Here is a 21,080-nt window from a genome sequence, read left to right as displayed (position 1 = left end):
CAGCTGCTCAGGACAGTCTTTTGTGTGACCTTATATCAAACAGCAAACTGATGTATCTGTCCAACTGGTTGTGTGATCACCCTCTGTCCCTGCTCGATGCTTTATTTGCATCCATGGCACTTACCATCAATGGACACAGTGTGTATTTGGGTTTGCGTTGTCTATACAAACCCGCCCAAGTGCAGGAACTTTGCTTTTTAAGTGCTCTATCTTCAACACCAGGCCAGTGCTTGGTATCTAGCAGTAACTCAATAAACATTTGTTATGTGAATGACCCAATGAACAAATGATTTTTTCCTAAAAGTTCTACAGTTTTGTGTTTTTAATACTTAGTTCTTAATCCAGTTGATTTTGGTATATGCTCTGAAGTAGGCATCTATTTTATTTTTATGTGAAAAACCAATGGTGCCATTGCTCATTTTCTGACTAGTCCTTTCTTTCCTCTAATGACTTATAATAGCCATCCTGTCATTGCTCAAATCTTCATCTATGTGAGCTTCTGTTTCTAGGCTCTCTAGTCCTCTAGTGGTCTATCTAGTGGTCTATTTATCATTGTTTCAAGAACACAGTCTTATATTTACCATAGTCCCCTAATAGGTTTTAATATATAATAAAGCAAGTACTCCCATTTTGTTTGTCTTCACCAAAATTATTTTTGCTACTTTTGGTGTTTTATTCTTCAATAGGAATTCCATTAAAAAAGAACTACTGAGAGTCAGATAGATGTTTGGCCCAGGGGTGAGGATACTCCTTGGAACACCCCCCTCCCACATCCAAGTATCCAGTCTTGAGTCTCAATTCCACTTTCAATTCATTCTAGCTTCCTTCTAACACCCATCTGGGAGGCAGTAGCTGACAGATGAAGCACTTGTGTCCCTGCTACAGATGGGGGGGCCTAGGTTATGTGCCAGACTCCTGGCTTCCACCTGGCTCAATCCTGACTGCTGTGGGCACTGGGAGAGTGAACCAAGCAGATGGAAGTCCCCCCCGCACCCGCCTTTCTCTTTATTATCCCAAACTCCACCCCAATCTTCCAAAGATATGAAAATAAATAATAAAATGAAACCATTGAGATTTTGATCAGAATTACTTTGAATTTATGCATTCCAGTGGAGGAAAATGCACACCCTTAATCTGTTGATCTTTCTCATATGCTTATGCAGATTTTCATTTTATTCTTCAAAAATGTCCTATAAATTTCCCTATAGGGATATTGAAGAAAAATGTTGCTTTTATGCTCAGGTATCTTGTAGATCTGTGAATGGTGCCTTTTTTCTAACATTTTTGACTGATGCTGTACTAAATGGTAACATAATTGATTTTTACATGTTGATCTTACAAGTAGCAAACTGCTGACTTATGTTATTAGTTCTGATATATTTTCATAGATTCTGTGCTGCAACAGATATCGAATTTTTCTTTTTATGAATTTTTATATCTTACATCCTTTTCTTATCTTATTGATTAGACCCTCCAGGATAATGCTGAATAATACAAATGTTGCTGGTATTCTCATCTTACTCTTGGTTTCATTGGAAATGCAATTAGGACTCACCACTAAATGGCATTTATTTTAGGTATTTGCTACAATTCTACACAGAGCAGCAAAAAAACTCCTACTCCTAGTTTTTAATCATGAATAGATTTTGAATTCTAACTGGTATTTTCCCATCTATTGATATATATGAATTGCTCCTTTGATCTATTAAAGAACTAGATTGTAACAATAAGTTTTCTGATGATAAATATTGTATTCTTGGAATAAACCTTATGTGTTTATGATTTTTATAAATATTTCTAAATATATACTACTACTTTATGGCTTTTGCATTAGTTTGTAGCTGTCTGTATCTGCACTTAGAATTAATTATGCAAACTTGAGATGAGGGGGAGAGATTTAGCTTAGGATGTGCAAGCCAAAAAAGAACAGCCTTCCAGAATAGCAATGAGAAACAGAGGTAGCCTGCAATATCATAACCTCTCTTGAGCCCATCAGTAGACTTAGGTAACCATGTATTGTAAATCCCAAAGAGTGGGATGAGAAGACTCTAGGAGTAGAAACAGGACACAAGGACTGTCTACTTTTGACAAAGTATTGAAGAAAGAGGTGACTGCCATGGGCCTAGTGCTGTGGCATAGTAGGCTGTTTCTGCCTGCAGCACCAACATCCCATGTGGGCACCAGCTTATGTCCCAGCTGCTCTGCTCCAGATCCAGCTCCCTGCTCATGGTCTGAGAAAGCAGGGGAGAATGACCCAAGTGATTGGATCCCTGCGTCTGTGTGGAAGACCCAGAAGAAGCTCCTGGCTCCTGGCTTTGGACAAGTCAGGCTCTAGCCATTGTGGCCATTTGAGGAGTGAAGCAGCAGATGGAAGATCTCTCTGTTTTTGTCTCTCCTTCTCTGTCTCTATAACTACCTTTCAAATGAAAAAAAATCTTTTTAGAAAGGCAACGAGATAGTTTAAAAGTTAAAAGATAAATTCTATGAACTTGAATCAAAAGAGACGCTACATTGATATCACACAAAATGGAATTCACACTTGAGTTCAGCCAGAAGGCTGAGAAACAATACAAAGTGGAAATCAGATCAAAGAACATTTAGGGACAGAAAGGAATATTACATAACAAAAAGAAATCCAATTATCAAAAAGATGTAATAATGCTTAATTGGTACACACCTAAAAACAGAGCCTCAAATTAAGTCAAAAGTAGTGGCAAGAGGAACAAGAAAATGTGCATTTGTAACTGAAGACTTTAACACCCTTCTCTCAATAATCTATCATGAGGTTTTAGAAGATCTGAACAACAATGTCAATCGACTGACATTTCTCAAACAGTCCTTTCAACAAGAACAGAGTGTACGCATGGAACCCTCATCATGTTAGAGCATGCCCTGGGCCGTAAAACCCATCTCAAGCAATTTGATTGAAAGTACTCAAGTGTGTTCTTTAGTGTCCAAAGAATTAAACTAAAGGTACACAAAAAAGATAATCTGAAAAGTTCATAACTATCTGGAAATTAAATAATACGCAGCCAAATCCCTTTCTTGGAAATATTTTCATTGAATGAAACTGAAAGCACATCAGCATCAATACAGTTAAGTTAAACAGTTTTCTTCTTCAAAGCAATTCTGATTTTAAGCAGATGGTCTGTTTCTGACCATTTTGTCCTGGTGCTTCTGTTGGGCGGGGGCAAGGAGACAGGATAGTGGCTCCATCAACATTAGTGCCTTATTTTCTCAAGTTTTCTTGATGCCAAACCGTCTATTCATTCTCCCACTGATGAATGCACACTCATCTGTTCATTTAAGAAGCGAGGGTGACCATTTGGGCCGGGCGGCGTGGCCTAGTGGCTAAAGTCCTCACTTCGAATGCCCCGGGATCCCATATGGGTACCGGTTCTAATCCCGGCAACTCCACTTCCCATCCAGCTCCCTGCTTGTGGCCTGGGAAAGCAGTCGAGGATGACCCAATGCCTTGGGACACTGCACCTGTGTAGGAGAACCTGGAAGAGGTTCCTGGTTCCCAGCTTTGGATTGGTGCAGCACTGGCCGTTGCACTCACTTGGCAAGTGAATCATCGGAGGGAAGATCTTCCTCTCTGTCTCTCCTCCTCTCTGTATATCTGACTTTGTAATAAAATAAATCTTAAAAAAAAGAAGCGAGGGTGACCAGGTGAAGAGGACCACCAAGAGCACAGACCCAGCCTGGTCATAGCAGTTCCCACATCTCCACTGGAGCGTTGGAGGATCCAGGTACTTTCACTTTCTCTTGGTGGCTCAACCTCCCCAGTGTTCCCTTCCCAACCAAGCCCACTCCTTCACTTGTTCTATGACATGGAATCCATCTGCAGTCTGACATATAAAAGGTGGAGACTGGAAACATGCCTCACCAAGTATTATCCAGATATTCTCTTTTTCCCTTGATCAAGTTTTCCCAGAGGCTTGTTGGTTTTCTCAGTCTTTCTTTTTTTTTTTTTTTACAAGAAACTGGTTTTATATTTGCTGATTTTATCTATTGGTCTTGCCACTTCCTGTGGAGATGAGACAATGGTAATGGTGGTTTGATTTAATGTTGTGGTTCTTATTGGTTTAATTGGCTGGTTGGTTTGCAGTAGTTTCCCTTCTACTCAATTGCACTGGCCTTTCAGATCTCTTCACCCATGACAACCAATGTTACCAGACTTTTTAAATGTATCCTTCCAGAAAGATTTTGTACATTGAGGTATAATATACTCATGCAGAGTTTTTCACAAAAAGCATCTTTCATGAATGTTTTAAAGCCCTTTCATATGCCTAGATTTCAAAAAACTGGGGGGAAAAACAAGCCTATCTATCAATTTCATTTTCCATAAACTACTGGAATATTTTTGTGTGTATGTATCTATGTATACAACTATGTATGCATATATATGTATACATTTATAAATTATATTTGTGTAGTTTCTACCTCTTTTATGAAAGAGCAGTTTATCATGTAAACTGTCTCATGTATTACTGTTTTTTCCCTTAATTATATATCTTGCAGACTATTATGAATCACTATATGCTGAGAGCCCTCATCCTTTCTGGTAATTAAAAATAATATTTATATTTTATGGAGGTTTACTCTAATGTGATCAGTCTTTGGCTTTTTATACTTGGTAGTGCAATTAACATCATTCTTGCAAATTGTGTCTATTCTGGCTACTGTGATAAAATACAGACTAGGTATCTTATAAACAACAGGCATGTGCAACAAGGTGGAGGAATCCACCATGGTGGGAGGGTTTGGGGAGGGGTGGGGAGAATCCAAGTACCTATGAAACTGTGTTACATAATACAATGTAATTAATGAATTAAAAATAATAAATTAATTTAAAAAAATAAACAACAGGCATGTTCTAGAATCTGGTAAGTCCCAGGTCAAGGCGCTGGCAGAGTCAGTGTCTGGTAAGGGCTACATCCTGGCTCCCTGATGGCACCTCCTAGCTATGTTCCCCACAGTGGAGGGGATGGGGACTGACCTGGGGCCCCTTTTGTAAAGGGCACTAATCCCATTTGTGATCACTCTACCCACATGACCTGATGTCTCCACTGCTTCTGTCGCCTAGGGATAAGATTTCAACATATAAAGAGTCAGAGAGAAGTGGAATTAGTAGATCTCAACACTCGGGCTGTGTTATCAGACATGCGAAATTCTCTGTACCTCACAGGTACAGCATCTACAGAGGTACTACACCTATTCCATCACACCCTAAACACAGGGTAGCTTTGTATTTAACCAATTTATTGGATTTTAGAAGGGTATGTAAGCAAGATTTCTTTCTTTATTTGTGATATTGGGCTTTATTCGTATGGTTAGAAACCAATTTTGGGTTTTTCCTTTTCTGTGATTATCTGTTCATATTCCTTTCCCATTTTTCTAAGAATTGTCTTTTTTATTTGTATGAACTCGCCTATGCAGAAAATTATTTCTAGCCAGTACTATGTAAGTGCTTGCCTCTACTTCGTCATTTGTATTTTAACTTTACTTACATTGTTTATAAGCCCTCTTGATGGACTATTCCTCTGTAATTATGTACTGTCCCTTTATTCTCATTAATTCTTTTGTGTTTTAAATTTCATCTGGTCTGATATTAATATTGCTACCCCAGCTTCCTTCTGGCTAATAATTGCTCAATATATCTTTTCTCATCCTGTTATTCACAACCTTTACCATCACTTTCCTCAGAGTCTTGTAATGAGCATTTAACAGGTTTTGTATTTCTTAATTCAGTTGAGAGTTTTTAATGGATGTTTTATCTACTTCTCATTTATTGTAATTACTGATATATCTGGACTTGCTTCTACCACATTTTATCATGTTTACTGTTTACCATCTATATTACTTTTCTAGGGCTGCTGGAACAAATTGCCACTAATGGGGTGCCTTAGAATAGCAGAAGTCTGTTCTCTCACAGTCCTGGAAGCTGAGGTCTGAAAGGCTGGTGTTGGCAGGACCACATGTCCCCAGAGGCTCCTGGCAGGTTCCATTCTTTGCTTCCTCTCGCTCCTGGGGGCCATAGACCTTGCTAAGCTTGCAGTGCCATCCTCTGATCTCTCCTTAGATCCTTATGTAGCCCTCTGTGTGTCCTACAAGGACACTTCTCACTGACTTAAATACTTCCTCAGATAACCCAGAAAACTCTTATCTGGGAATTTTCCCCCAAATGTCTTACATGAGCTTCAGGAATGCAGAGGGCATCATTTCAGTGTACGTCATCTGATTCTATATTCTTTGCTTCTTTTTTTTTTCCTCCCTTATTGACTAGTGTCATATCAATGAAGTTTTCCCTAGTGTATTTTTAAGAGTTGATATATGTTTATTTTCATTGTATTGGAAGGCAGAAAGAGCTCTTTCATCTTCTAACTCATTCCCCAAATGCTCATACCTGCCAGGTCTGGGCCAGCTGAAGCCAGGAACCTGGAACTCCTCTGGGTCTCCGCACATGAGAAGTGGGGACCAAGACACTTGACTCATCACCTGCTACCTGCCAGGGTGTGCATTAGCAGGAAGCTGGAATCAGAAGCAGAGAGAGCAAGACTCAAACCATACATTCAAATGCGAGATTCAAGTGTCACATGCCCAAATTTGTATATATATATTTTACTTATGGTTATTCTGAAGCTATGAATATTTATATTAATTTAGTAAGTATTCGTAGCATGTACAGCCATACAAGTCAATAATATAAAGTCCAAATATTTTCAACATTGCTATTCTTTTGCTGGACTCTATGCTTGCAATGAAAGAATCTTGACTGAATTTGAACTCTAATACTGCACCAAGGTGGAGGAATCCACCATGGGCTGAGGGTATGGGGAGGGGTTGGGGGAATCCCAGAGCCTATGAAACAGTGTCACATAATGCAATGTAATTAAAATAATAATAATAATTATTATTATCATAAAAAAACAAAAAATGTTATTCTTTCATTAAAAAAAAAAAGCACAAAAGCTAACACGCTTATATTATCCACAGAATAATCCCCAGTCCAATCTTCCTTCATATGGAATGGTGGTCCCCAAATAAGAAATCTTGAACACCCCTGCTTTTTATCTGTATGCACTTAATTTTTTAAGATTTATTAATTTTTACTTGAAAGTCAGAATTACAGAGAGAAAGAGGGAGAGTCATCCAGAGAGAGAATCTTCTATCCATTGGCTTGCTTTCCAAATGGCCAAAATGGCCAGAGCTGAGCCAATTGTCCCTCTGGGCCTCCCACATCTGTGCAGAGGCCCAAGTCCCTGTGCCATCCTCAGCTGCTTTCCCAGGCCATTAACAAGAAGCTGGATTGGAAGTGAAGCAGCCAAGACAGGAACTGGTGACCATATTGGATGCCAATGTCATGGATGGAGGATTAACTTGCTACACCGTGTCATCAATTCCTGTATACACTTATTTGCAAATTACAGACATGTGTCACTTGAGAACATAGCATATAAATTGCAAAATACAGCCAAAATTTAGTAAAGACCTAGAATATAAGGATGAAAGTTTTGACTTTTCTGCAATTTATTTTTACTAAGATGAAATCCATATAAAGCAAAAGTTAACCTTTTAAGCAGAATGAAACTTGGTGGGTTTTTTTAGTACAGTATTGTGCAGTAACCATCACTGTGTAACCACAGGAAATTGTCATCACTCAAAAAGCACTTGTTACAAGTTATTCCTGACTGCCTCCTTTTCGGTGGAAGAATATCTGCTCAGTTTTGTTGATTTACTTCTATCTCTCAAATCTTTCTGTGGGAATATTGAATTCCTTGTTGGATATTTGCCAAATTTTCTTTAAACAATTCATTTGAAATCTTCCTCCAAGCATTAGGCAATCTCTGGCAGTTGGCTACTAGCATCTCAGCTTGCTCTTTTTGTATTTACCTTTTTTTTAATCTCAGTTTGCCCTTATGATGAGATCCTGGATTCCCGGAAGTTCTTGGTCTCGTTGGTGTTCAATGTCATCTGTGCATTGAAGAGTCATTTACTGTAATCCTGCTTCATGTGTGTTGGCTCTTCTAAATTCTGGGCAGCCTCTTTATTTTCTCTGTGCCTGTGAAGACTTTTGCTATTTCATTACTAAGTAGCATCCTAAGTCCTGGGGTTGCCCCCAGGTCTACAGTTAATACATTTTCACTGATTCAGTATTTCCAATACTCCTTAAAATCAAATTTGTCCCAAATCTGCAGTTGATGTATTAGTTTTCAGCATCCGTTGTGGTACTATATCCCTTCAAGCCCTCATCTTTGGCCTGTGGTAGGACTCAGACTTCTTGCCTTGATGCTAGCATCACCCCTACAGCCCCCACAGTGCCTCCTGGGAGAAGGACCAGAGCTCTCCCTGCGTGGCCCATCTACTGCTGAGCTGGGCCCCTATCAGGGATGTGCCTGTCAGTCACTGGAGATGTCAGTTAAGGTCTAAGATTGCTCAACTGGAACCACAGAGCTCCAGCAGGCCCATAAGGGGGCATTGTCTGCAGACGCTAAGCCTGGGACAAGCACCATGAAGATCCACTCAGTGCTGGCTGCATCAGCCTGGCACTGAGGCCCTGAATGGTCCCGAGAGTCCTTGTTGTCTGCCCACGTTTGCAAGAGGGCTGAGAGAGGCAGCCTGGCTGTTACTGCCTGGTGGGCAGTACTAGGTGGGCCACACAGAGTCTCATGGTTACCAGGCCCTGTGAAGTCTTAGGGAAGCATACTAGGCCTGCAACAGACTGGTAGTGAGATACACCAAATCAAGTCTGTTTCACTAGGGTGCAGGTCTCTGCCAGCTACGGGAGCAAGACAAGAGATTGACTGTCCAGAGGCCCCTGATTTGGGGTAGAAACCCTTAGGAGCTCCTCGATGTTGGGCTTTACCAAGACACACCCTGAAGACTCTCTGCTGTCTGCTCAACATTGGAGATAAGTGATAAGAGCAGCTACTTCTGGCCACCCAGACTGGCCCCAGCTGGCCACACCCTGGGCCCCTGGTCGCAGACCCCCCAAACACACACAAAGCCCAAGGGGTATCCACCACCAAACCCATCAGAGACTGCACTGACATGCCAGAATGAGTCCTACCACTCAACACGCAGGTCTCAGCCTGATCCTGGCAAGTCTGCAAGCTCAGTCTGTTCGCACCTGAGGCAGGCTAGAGGCCTATAGGTAGGCTAGACTCTGAGCTTCAGTGAGCAGTCCTAAGCGCTCCCCCCACCCCAACTCACCTCTGCAGGCTGCAGGAGTTTCACTTTCTGCTGACAGTTAGTGGAGGGGGGGCAGAGGCTGTCTGGCTATAGAAGCTCCAAATACTTCATAGGAATGGGCATGGGGACAGGAGCAGAAAGAGGCATGTGATGGTTAATAAGGATGCAAAGCTCAAGTCAGCTGCATTTGTTTTTGCAATGGGCCTAGTCCTAGGATGCCCTTCACTTCTCACATCCTGAGGGAGCAGTCTTTTTCCACCCTGTGCTCCATGGAGCCAAGGGAACGCTGATGTGGGTGACTCTTTGCTTCTTACTTTTGCCTATAATTTTCGTAGGCATCTAACAAAATGATGCTCTGTGTTCTATCTACAGCTCTTCTGAAAGGGCCTGGGAGTGTGTGAAGCTGCATTGCATCTGCCTTGCCCTTACCCTTGCAAGGAGGTGGACCTGTGGGCCGCTAGACAGCCACCATCTTGCTTCCACTCTAATATTTTCTTTTTGAAAACCAAGAAATGACTTTGTCTATCTTATGGGATTGCATGCACCCTGTGTTGCATATTTTGGTTTGCATATTTTGCTTGATTGTCCAAAACACATACACACAAAGCATACTAACAGGAATTTAGTATCAATTTTTAGTACATCCATTAAAATATTGTACCAAACTCAGCCATTACCGTTGCCTCTTGTTACAGACATTTTCCCTCCCAGGCTCTCTTCACTCGGGAATTCAGTCTTTCAGGTTTCTTTGTGGACATTGTTTATTTCCTCTCAGTGCTGTGGACTCTCCTACACTCTTCCAATTCACTCATCCTCTCTGTTTGATGTTTAATTTGTAAGAATTTCTTCGTTTTTCCAATTCTATTTTCAGCTAAGGGTACTCTGAAAAGTTCATGAAAAGAGAAATTAAAAGGCAAGTTGATTTGGGAAGAGAAAATGTTGAACTCCACAGAGAGCTTTTTTCATAATTGACATCATCCAGGAACTTTTTGGAAGTTAAAGTCTGTGGAACCTGACCACTGCTCTGGTTTGAATCCTTGTTCTCCCAGTGCACCCTCGTGAGAACTCAAGCAGGTGCCTCACTGGTGTACAACTGATAATAATCTGCTTCATGTGCTGGTTAAATGACATGCAATGGTATGACTTATTTGAAACATCTAAATTGGTGCCTAGGACTTGTTAGGTGCTCATTGAAGTTGGCTGCTTTACGTCTAATATTACAGGACCAAAGACCAAGCAGATAATTTGCTGATTCTCCCTTTCTTCTTTTTTCTCCTTCCCATCCTTGAAGGTAATTTTTTTTTTACTGTTTTATGTATGTCTTGCCATTGTTCAAATTCTGTGGGTATATTCTTGCATATTTGATTTTCAAGATGAAGAGATGAAAACGAAGCCTAGACCACTTTGTCCTTAAGAATTTGAACAACTGGCACAGTATTTTTCATGTATATGAAAGCAGAAATCTATTGCAAGTTACTATGCTCAAATCCCAGGAATCAGCAGGAGATAAAATGGAAAATTATATTGAAGTGACTAGACCTGTATGTGCCAGCATGAGTGAATTCGAAAATATCAGGTGAAAGTAGATGACACGGAAAATTATGTATAATCAGATATTAATTATGTATAACACCACACACAGTGTAGATTTGTGAGCACTGAGAATTGAATAAAAATGTACATGGGTGTTCAGGAAGGACATATACTAAATTCATGCATGTAGTTAACTTGGGTTCAAGGAAGAAGGTTTGGAGAGAAAATATGTTTGTTAAAATGAGCTTGGGGGAGTGAGCAGCAGGATTGGGGAAGAGGCCTGGTGTGATAGCCTAATTGCTAAATCCTCGCTTGCATGCACTGGGATCCCATATGGGCGCTGGTTCATATCCCAGCTGGTCCCCATCCCATCCAGCTCCCTGCTTGTGGCCTGGGAAAGCCCAAAGCCCAAAGCCCAAAGCCTTGGAACTCTGCCCCCCTGTGGGAGACCAGGAAGAAGCTCCTGGCTCCTGCCTTTGGATCAACTCAGCTCTGACCATTACTGCCGCTTGGGGAGTGAGGCAATGGATAGATCTTTCTCTCTGTCTTTCCTGCTCTCTGTAAATCTGCTTTTTCAATAAAAACTGAAATCTTAAAAAAAAAAATGAACTTCGGGGGCTGGTGCCATTACATAGTAGGCTAAATCTCTCCCTGTAGTGGCAGCATCCCATATGAGTAACAGTTCATGTCCTGGCTGCTCCACTTCTAATCCAGTTCCCTGCTTATGGCCTGGGAAAGCAGTAGAGGATGGCTCAAGTTCTTGGGCCCCTGCATCTGTGTGAAAATCTCAGAGGAAGCTCCTGGCTCCCAGCTTTGTATTGACTCAGCTCTGGCCATTGCAGCTAATTGGGTAGTAAACTGGCCCTTAGAAGATCTCTCTGTTTCTCCTTCTCTCTGTAACTCTGCGTTTCAAATTAAAATAAGACTTTAAAAAAATAAGCCTTGGTGGTAGTTACAGAGTTCAAATAATTATGGCTCATGTATCTAATATGTAAACTAAGTGCTGTTCAAAGCAGAAAAAGAGACAGTGGCACGTGGTGTCCTGGAGGACTGGCCTGTCTCATCACTGTCACCATCTGCCATTGGGAATGAGGGCCACATGGAGGGAACCTAAGAACTCAAGGTCAGCATATTAATAGCATTTACATTTGTGAGACCTTCTTGTGCCCTTCATGATGTGCATATCCAGGGTGTTTGGCACGTCCATGATGTGTGTGCCCAGGGTGTTGGACACATTCATGATGTGTGTGTCCAAGGTATTGGGCTCATTAATTCATGTGATGCTCACAGCAGCCTTTTGAGTTAAGTACTATCCTATTTCTACTCAACAGGTGAAAAACCTGAAGTTTTATGTGGATAACTCACTTCAAAATGCTGCTGTGCTGGCCCTAGAGCCCGGACACCCATCCACTCTGCTGCAGTGTGTGTTTGATAGGAAGCTGAAGCCAAAAATGGACACCCACATTTCAAAAAATTATGATGTCATCAAAAGCAATAGCTGTGAGAAGAGTCTGTGGGGTATTTATTCATTAACGTGACCAAGACCTGGTACCCAAAAAGACAAAATTTGAAGATGCCTTTGCTTTGAGGTTTAAGCCAGTTTAAAAAAAAAAAAAAAACAACAAAACAAAAACCTCATGGATGAAAGCAACTATCAAAAGAATTCGCCTTAAGGAACAGCTCAAAGCATAAAAGACAAGTCAATGCCAAACTTCAATCAAGATGTCTAGAATGGGATCTCATGAAGGCACAATTACCGAGAATGATTTGGGTTTTGAAACTATTTAGATTATTTGATGCAATGGGTCTTCTCTTTGGAATCTACATGAGGGGCATAATATTGGTGCCCAAAGAGTTCTTTGCGTAAATGTGAGTATTCTCCCACAAAATGATTTATTATAGAAAAACTGAAAATCAGTCTAACTATGAATGTTAGTGAAATAGTCAGCAAAAAGTGAACTCCTTCTGCATGTGCACACACACATGTTTGTATTGTTAAACAGTGTTATGTATAAAAAGACCACATGCAAATTGCATGAGGAGTTATTATCATTGTGTGATACTGAGACAGAATCTTCCTCCTACAGACAAATATATAGAGATGCTGAATAATGTATAACAACATTTGAAAATACAGTCAAGGAAGGAAACGAGTGAAATAAAAATGTCTTCTAGAATAATAGAATAATAATAATGGGAACTTCTTTAGCTGCTAGGCCACTCCGCCAGGCCCATAATGGGAACTTCTTAAGTCCTAGGGGACAATAAGGAAACCAAAGTCAGCCCTGGAAGAGTTGAGATGCAGCCAGAGGTAGTGCTTGTCCAGGAAATGGACCCTGATGGGCTAGGAATTGAGATTTTAAAACCTACCTGGGGGTGGGATTGAGACCTCCAGTGCACAAAAGGAAGGGGCCTTGTCTTGGCCTAGGCTGGGGTAAGGACCAACGAACTGAGGGTTCATCAACTATTAGTCAGAGTTCTCCAAGGAAACAGGCCCAAGAGCCTATGTATTTAGAAAACATGAGATATGTTTTATGGAATTGACTCATGTAATAATTATGGAGGCTGGCAAGTGTAAAATTTGCATTGTGGGTGAGGGGAGCACAGGTGGAAGGATTGTGGTGAGAAGGCTGGAGACAAAGAGCTGACATTGAAATTCAAATATGAAGCAGAAGTTCTCAGATTTGTTGTGGAAGTCTCTCCTTTACCTTCCTGCCACTCTTACATGGAAGACATGATTCAAGTGAATCAATGAATCAGAACGCTCTCGCTCATTTGTGCGCTCTCTGTGTTGTATCCTGATAGAACCTGCACAAAGCAATGCTCTCAAGCAACCAATGAACTAAATGGAGAATGACTCATCCTTCTCTTCCAAGCCTGCTCTTTCCTGCAGTCCCAGGCAAAGTAAAAATTTGGGAGTTACGGGTCCAGCACAATGGCTCAATTGGCTAATCCTCCGCCTGCAAGTGACAGCATTGCATATGAGTACCAGTTTGTATCCCAGATGCTCAATTTCCAATCCAGCTCCCAGATTATGGTCTGAGAAAGCAACAGAGGACAACCCAAAGCCTTGGGACCCTGTACCCATGTGGGAGGCCTGACTCCTGGTTTTGGGTCAGCTCAGCTCCAGTCGTTTTGACCATTTGTAGAGTGAACCATTGGATAGAAGCTCTCTCTTTCTCTCTATAAAACTGCTTTTCCAATAAAAATGGATAAATCTTTATTAAAAAGTTGGAGTTCTGATTTATAACAAGGTCTACTGTTGAGTGTCTTTAGGAAGAGTAGCTAATTTCTCTGGGCCATGATGACTTCATCTGTTTGAAAAGTTGGACTTAGAGTACTGTTTCTTCACCAAGCCACTCTGTCTCTGACATTATTAATATTTGGTTATTACCCCAGATGGTTTAGCCTCTCTGTGTGTGATCCCAGAACCTCAAGATTATGCATAGAGGTATTTTGATTGCATTCATTGAACTTTGCTACAATAGCAAAAGAAAGTCAATGATTTTAAGGACAAACTACTGGTTTCTTTCCTACTTACTACCCCTGAGTAGTTGCAGGTCAAGGGTGTGAGGTGCGTGAAAAAAAATCAGTTGACATATAAAGGAATGCCAATTAAACTCACAGGAGATCTCTCACAGGAAATTCTATAGGCAAGAAGAGAATGGAGTGATATATGCCAGATTCTAAAAGAAAACAATTGTCGGCCTAGAATAACATATCCAGCAAAGCTTTCTTTTGTCTTTGAAAATGAAATAAAATTCTTCCACAGTCAAGAAAAGTTACAATGGGCCCGGCAGCGTGGCCTAGCGGCTAAAGTCCTCACCTTGAAAGCCCTGGGATCCTATATGGGCGCCGGTTCTAATCCCGGCAGCTCCACTTTTCATCCAGCTCCCTGCTTGTGGCCTGGGGAAGCAGTCGAGGACGGCCCAAAGCTTTGGGACCCTGCACCCGCGTGGGAGACCTGGAAGAGGTTCCTGGGTCCCAGCATCGGATCGGCACGCACCGGCCCGTTGCGGCTCACTTGGGGAGTGAATCATCGGATGGAAGATCTTCCTCTCTGTCTCTCCTCCTCTCAGTATATCTGGCTTTCCAATAATAATAAATCTTTAAAAAAAAAAGAAAAAGAAAAGTTACAAGAATTTGCCTCTTCCAAACCTGCCCTACAAATAATACTTCAAGATGTTCTCTTGACAGAGAAGAGGAATAGCACCCATGAAAACCAAAGGCAAATGGGAAGAACACCCCAGTAAAATGACAACAGAAGACTAAACCAATGAACAACCCATTCCTAAAATGACAGGACCAAAATACCACCCATACATATTAATCCTGAATGTAAATGGTTTAAACTCAAACGTCATAGATTAATAGACTGGATTAAAAAAAAAACTCATTTATTTCTTGTCTAGAAGAGACACACTTCATCTACAAAAGTCAGCGGAAACTATATCACATGGGTTTTGTTGTTTTGTGTTAGTTTCATCTCTTCAAAACACTTTCTTCTGATCAAATCATTCAATGACTCATAGATCATAGAGTAGCATCACTTTCTTCAAGAAGGTTCTTGATTTTCATTTAGTCAGCTACACGTTAGTCATTTAGTAGCATGTTATTTAACTTCACGGTGTTAATTTCTTTTTCTCCCCGATGTTGATTTTGTTTTGTGGCTTTTCATTTAAGGGGATGTATAGTAGCTGTGTAATGGAGACTGTCATATCTAGTAACATGTCATTTAACTTCATGGCATTGTAAATTTCTGTTTTTCTTTCTATCGTTGATTTTGTATTATGACTTTTCATTTGAGGGGATGTACAGTAGCTGTGAAACAGAGACTAACATCCAGATGTGAGGATACAAAGTAGTATGCATTTTTACTTCCAGACAAAGACGGACTTGCAATGAAACTGTTAACTATATCTTGACAATAGGATTATGTTCTTTCTGCCATTGTCCATGCCCACTATGATGGACATATGACTGTGTATGAAGAACTATACTTTAGTAATGATATAGAGGAACTAGGTGGAGGGGAAGGAATTGGGGAGGGGATAAGGGAAATATCAGGAGCCTATGGAACTGTATCATAAAATGATAATAATAAAATGTGAAAAATTTAAAAAGAACAAAAATATTCTTAAAAAACAACAAAATAATAATAATAAAGGAAAGACTGATGAAAAAAAAAAGAGTGTGAGGTGAGATTGAGGGTGGGACTTGTGCTCCATATAGTTATTCAGGTGTCCATGCTGGTGCAACTCTGTCCCCCGCTGCATGTGGCTTTCATGATGAATGTGCTTGTTTCAGAACCAGCCATTCAGAAGAGGGAAATAAACATGAAAAAGCATCTGGAGAAGTTTTAATGGCCAGGACTAGAAGCAGCATTTATTACTTCTTTGTTTCTGTTGCTTAGAACTCAATCACCTAGGCACGTCTAATTGTAGGAGGGATAATGTGGTTGAGAGATCAGGGGAAAAAACAGCAGATCTTGGTGAACAACTAAATGTCTCTGTCATAAAAGTTCACCCTTACTTTCTCGGGTCTAAGCCCTCTGGCCCCTCATCTAATCTGATCTCTCAGGCCTTCACTCCATCCCAGACTCCTGCCACGCCCTCCACTTGCTCCTCCTTCTACTTGCAACACCCTTCTCAAACCACATCACTCCCTTCTCAACTCCCACATACCCTCCCCACAGGCCTGTTCTTTTGTGTGTGTGTGTGTGTGTGTGTGTGTGTGTGTGTGTGTTACGCCATGTATTTTTCATTTCTAGCATACTCATAGTTTCAAAATCACTAACCTACACTCCTGTGAGAAACCCAATTACTGATTAGTGCAGATTTTATGTACCAAGTGTGCTTCGGTTTTAACTTTATGTTGTCCAGTCAAAATACTGTTTTCTGGTTTCTATTTCTTCTTGGTGTACTTATGGTATTCGCTTCTACACAATCAGGGTTAGTTCTTAGCGTTTGAATTATCCCAGATGCAAGCTTTGAAAATTCATTGCAGAAGTGGCAGGTAGTGATATAAGACTATGGTGATAAAAGTCCAACCTATGAAAATATGTGTGTAGAAAAGTTCACTCTATTCTCCACAGGCCTGTTCTTGACCGTCCTATGGAGAGCTGGCTCCACCTTCTTCACACCCTGCCATAGACCCTCATGGACAAAGACCCCTCATGACAGCCATGACATGAACCAGACCCTAGCAAGGACTGAACTCAAGTAGGGGGACTCATCTCTCTTCTCTCCAGCACAGGTGGAAGGAACACTGGCTTCAGTGATCATTGTGAAATTGCCCTGACCTCCCAAAGGTGTCCCTGTAGTGATATTAGGGCTGAGAGCCTACAGAAAGAAAGAACTCTTAAGCAACAGAAAAGGTAAATTCAAACTCCTGCTAAAGAACCATGGTATGTTACAAGACATCAAAGAGAAAGACTTGAGAGAATTTCAGAAGTATTGCAGCAAAAGCAAATGTGGGACTCACTGTAATGCAATCACACCATTGCCAACTCCTGCAGCAGCAGCAGGCAAAGAAAGTGACAATCACTGATATTAAAAAAATGTTTTTTTTTAATAAAAAGCCTCCAGCAGTCATGGAGAGAATATCACAGGGTGGCTTGACCTTGAACTGTGGCTCATCTGGGTGGGAACCTTCTCCCTAGTTCTGGGATTAGACTTCACAGTTTTGGTTCACCCTGAACCTGTTTCCCAGGCAAAGAATAAAAAGAGTGATGCCAGCCCTCCCTGCTTGGGAGAAGCCCAAATTAAAACGTGGTGCCTGAACTCTTATCCCATGGTGTTCAGCCCCAGTGCCACAAGGCCTCCAGGAACTGGACACTCAGCCTCTGCTTTGAGAGTTCAAAGAAAACTAATGCAAACTCAAGGAAGAAGAAACTGGCATGCCAACCCAAACATGGCACACTTGTCTTGAACAGACTTAAAAAGGAATGTTCCTTTCTCACCCTTTTCCTCTGCTAAGGGGGACAGGTTCCTGGTGGTGGCAGGGCCCCTGAAATCCCAGGTTTCATGAAAGTCCTCTGCCTAGAGCAGATGAAGCCTTTGCATTCTGTTTTTGATGTCTTCTCCCCTCTCTACCTGCCTCCCGGCGTCTGGATTCTGCAGGCTCTACCCACCTGCCTCATCATCACATTCTCACACAGCCCTGCCCCCAAGACTCCTGTGCCTACTCCCAATGTGGCACTGCAAGGGAATGCCTAGGAGACCCCTGCTTGAACCAAATTCCAATTGTGATTCAATTCTTCACTGGTGATATTTGGCCATCTGGGCCCTCCCTCAGTAAAACATTCTGTGCCGCGTACACCTAAGAGCACTGGGAGCTGTTAGAGAAAATTTCGAAACACTGAACAGAGTTTGTCAGAGTTTGGGGCTGGCACGATGGCTCAAACTGGCTAATCCTTCACCTACAAGTGCCAGGATCCCATATGGGTGCCGGTTCATGTCCCAGCTCCTCCACTTCCTATCCAGTTCCCTGCTTGTGCCTGGGAGAGCAGTAGCGACTGGTCCAAAGCCTTGGAACCCTGTATCAGTGTGGGAGATGCGGAAGAAACTCCTGGCTCTTGGCTTTGGATCAACTCAGCTCTGGTCACTGTGGCCACTTGGGGAGTGAACCAACAATGGATGATCTTTATCTCTGTAATCTGACCTTGTTTAAAAAATAAACATGTAACCTCTGTTGGGGCAGGTGCTGTGTCATAGCAAGTAAAACTGATGCCTCCAGTGTCGCCATTCAATATGGGTGCTGATTCAAGTCCCAACTTTTGTACTTTCTATCCAGTTAACTGTTAATTTGAGAATGCAGCAGAAGATGGCCCCTTGGAGAGTGAATCAGTGGACGGAAGTTCTTTCCCTCTGTCTCTCCTTATCTCTATAAGTCTGTCTCTCCAATAAAAATAAATAAATATTTTTTATAAAAGGATGCTATTTGTTTGAAAGGCAGAGTGATGGAGGAGACACACACACACATACCCACCCCAAGATTTTTCATGTGCTGGTTTGTTCCCCAAATGCCTGGCAACAGTCAGAGCTGAAGCCAAGAGCCAGAAACTCCATCTGGGTCTCCCCTATATGGGACTCAAGTGCTTCGGCCAGCTTCTGGTTCTTCTCTAGGTGTATCGGCAGCAAGCTGGGTAAGAAGCAGAACAGCCAGGACTCAAACACTGGTGCTCTGATACATGATGCCAGTGTTGCAAGCAACAGCTTAACCCATTATACCACAGCGTCAGCATTGTTGGGTAGGTTTTAGAGCTGCTAGGATGATTCCATCGTCTGCACTAACAATTGCTCATGTTTTGCATATTTCATACATTGGTTTTTGGTTGACGTGTGGCATTTCACATTTCTGGATTATCCAGACCTGCTTCCACAGCACCATAGTGGCATTCATGGTGAGTCTCCTGGAGTTGCCGCACCTCACCTGAGCATGACTCCCTAATGTCTTCCAGAGCTCTTTTATATGTATCATTGGCTTTGTGCTGCCCAGAAAGATCAATGTGCAACTCTGCTTCAGAACTGAAGCTGTCATTTGGGAGTGGAAGTAACATAGAAACTCTTCCGAAAGAACAAGCCAAATCCTATTTGGGACTGGAGGAATTTTTTCCCTGCTGAGAACATCTAAAAGAGATGACAGAAAACAAAGGGGGAATGTGTACTTTCCTAATCCTGAGAAAGGAGAAATTCATGTTTTTGCAACAGTGACAGACACTACTGGAAAGATGCTCTAAGAAGCGGATCCATGTCTTTGTAACCCAGATGCTCAAAAGCTGCACAGGCATCCCGTCCATTTCTGATGTGTATGCAAATGCTGCAAGCTCTATGCAGGGCGGCGTGGCTGTGCCTATCAAAATTTGAAAAGCATCCACTCTTTGATCCAGCACTCCCTTCCCTAGGCATTTATTCTGTCGCATATTCTGGCTGTGTGAAATGACTTGCAAAAAGGAGTGTCTTGCAGTATTGTTTGTTGGTCATTGCAGAAGGGCTGAAACAAGTTTAAAAGTGCATCCGTGAGAGCAGTTAAATATGTGATGGTACATATGATTATATATGTAATATCTATTTATAATACATAAATTACACATGTAGCATCAGTTTGGGTTTCTGTAACAAAATGCAGAAGATAAAACAAAAGACATTTCTGTTCTGGAGACTGGCAAAACCTAGATCAAGGTTATGTGCAGAGTAGATTTCTGACCAGTCATCTTTCTGGCTTACAGACTGCCACCTTCTGGCTGTGTCCGCATATGACAGGGAGGGCTCTGGGGCTCCTCTTTTATAACCCATTTCCTATTTTACAGTCAATCCCAGGCTTCACCCTTTTATGACCACTTGTCTCAAGTACAGTCACAATAGGCATTGGGATTTAAGTATGCAAATTCATGCCCCAGCATGTGACACAGCTGTGTTCTGCAACAGGGATACAATAGAATACTGTAGGCCAGCACAAAGAATGACAGCTGCATGTCCAAAGAGATGGACAGTAATTGGGAGATAGCAAAGTACTGAGCAAGAGGCTGAGGGGCATGCCAGGCGCCCACAGTTTGCCTCCCACTCCCCTCTCTATCCTCTGCCCCGAGAGGATTTCTGTAGACCTCATGAACAGGCCCTTAATCTCTGAATCTACCTGGGTTCGGGCCTGGTGGGGCAGCCTTGCAGTTCAGAGGGAGGGAGGAGAATGCGCACAGGTGCATCTGTGCCACCTCGCTCAGCTGTGGCCTTCGCTAGCAGCTGCCAACCCTGCGCTTTGCCGACACGCTGCCTGTGCTTTGGTAAACAGTCCATCGATTAAGCTCAACTCAAACGACTCACTTTATGCCGGCCATCTGTTTTTCTGTCAGGACTCTGGCTGATACGATGGAGTTCCATTTGTGTGGAGAAAAAAGTGTGTGTGTGTGTGTGTGTGTGTGTGTAAATACATGCCTTCAGGCTTGGGAAACCTCTGAAAAACTGCACAGGAAACTTGTCACCCAGAGGTGACTGAGGGTGGTACAACAGGAGGAAGCGGTCCTCCTTGTTACTGGGTTTTCATTGTTTACCTTTTTGATTTTTTTTTAAAGATTTATATATTTTTATTGGAAAGGCGGATATACAGAGAGGAGAGACAGAGAGGAAGATCTTCCATCTGATGATTCACTCCCCAAGCAGCCAGAACGGCTGGAGCTGAGCCAATCCAAAGCCAAGAGCCTCTTCCGGGTCTCCCAGGCGGGTGCAGGGTCCCAAAGCTTTGGGCCGTCCTTGACTGCTCTCCCAGGCCACAGGCAGGGAGTTGGATGGGAAGCGGGGCCGCCGGAATTAGAACCGGCGCCTATATGGGATCCCAGCACGTTCAAGGCAAGGACC

The 21,080-nt window shown here is 42.1% G+C and overlaps 1 protein-coding gene across 2 annotated transcripts in view; it reads right to left on the bottom strand.

The window, feature by feature from the left end:
• Positions 1–21,080, bottom strand: part of LOC101522868 (dehydrogenase/reductase SDR family member 4) — a 297,343-nt gene that overhangs the window by 232,377 nt on the left and 43,886 nt on the right. The window lies entirely within an intron of this gene.

This window comes from Ochotona princeps, chromosome 6 (genome assembly GCF_030435755.1).
Source record: "Ochotona princeps isolate mOchPri1 chromosome 6, mOchPri1.hap1, whole genome shotgun sequence".
Taxonomy (NCBI): Eukaryota; Metazoa; Chordata; class Mammalia; order Lagomorpha; family Ochotonidae; genus Ochotona; species Ochotona princeps.
Note: the sequence above shows the minus strand (reverse complement) of the source record. Positions and strands in the feature narration are given on the sequence as shown.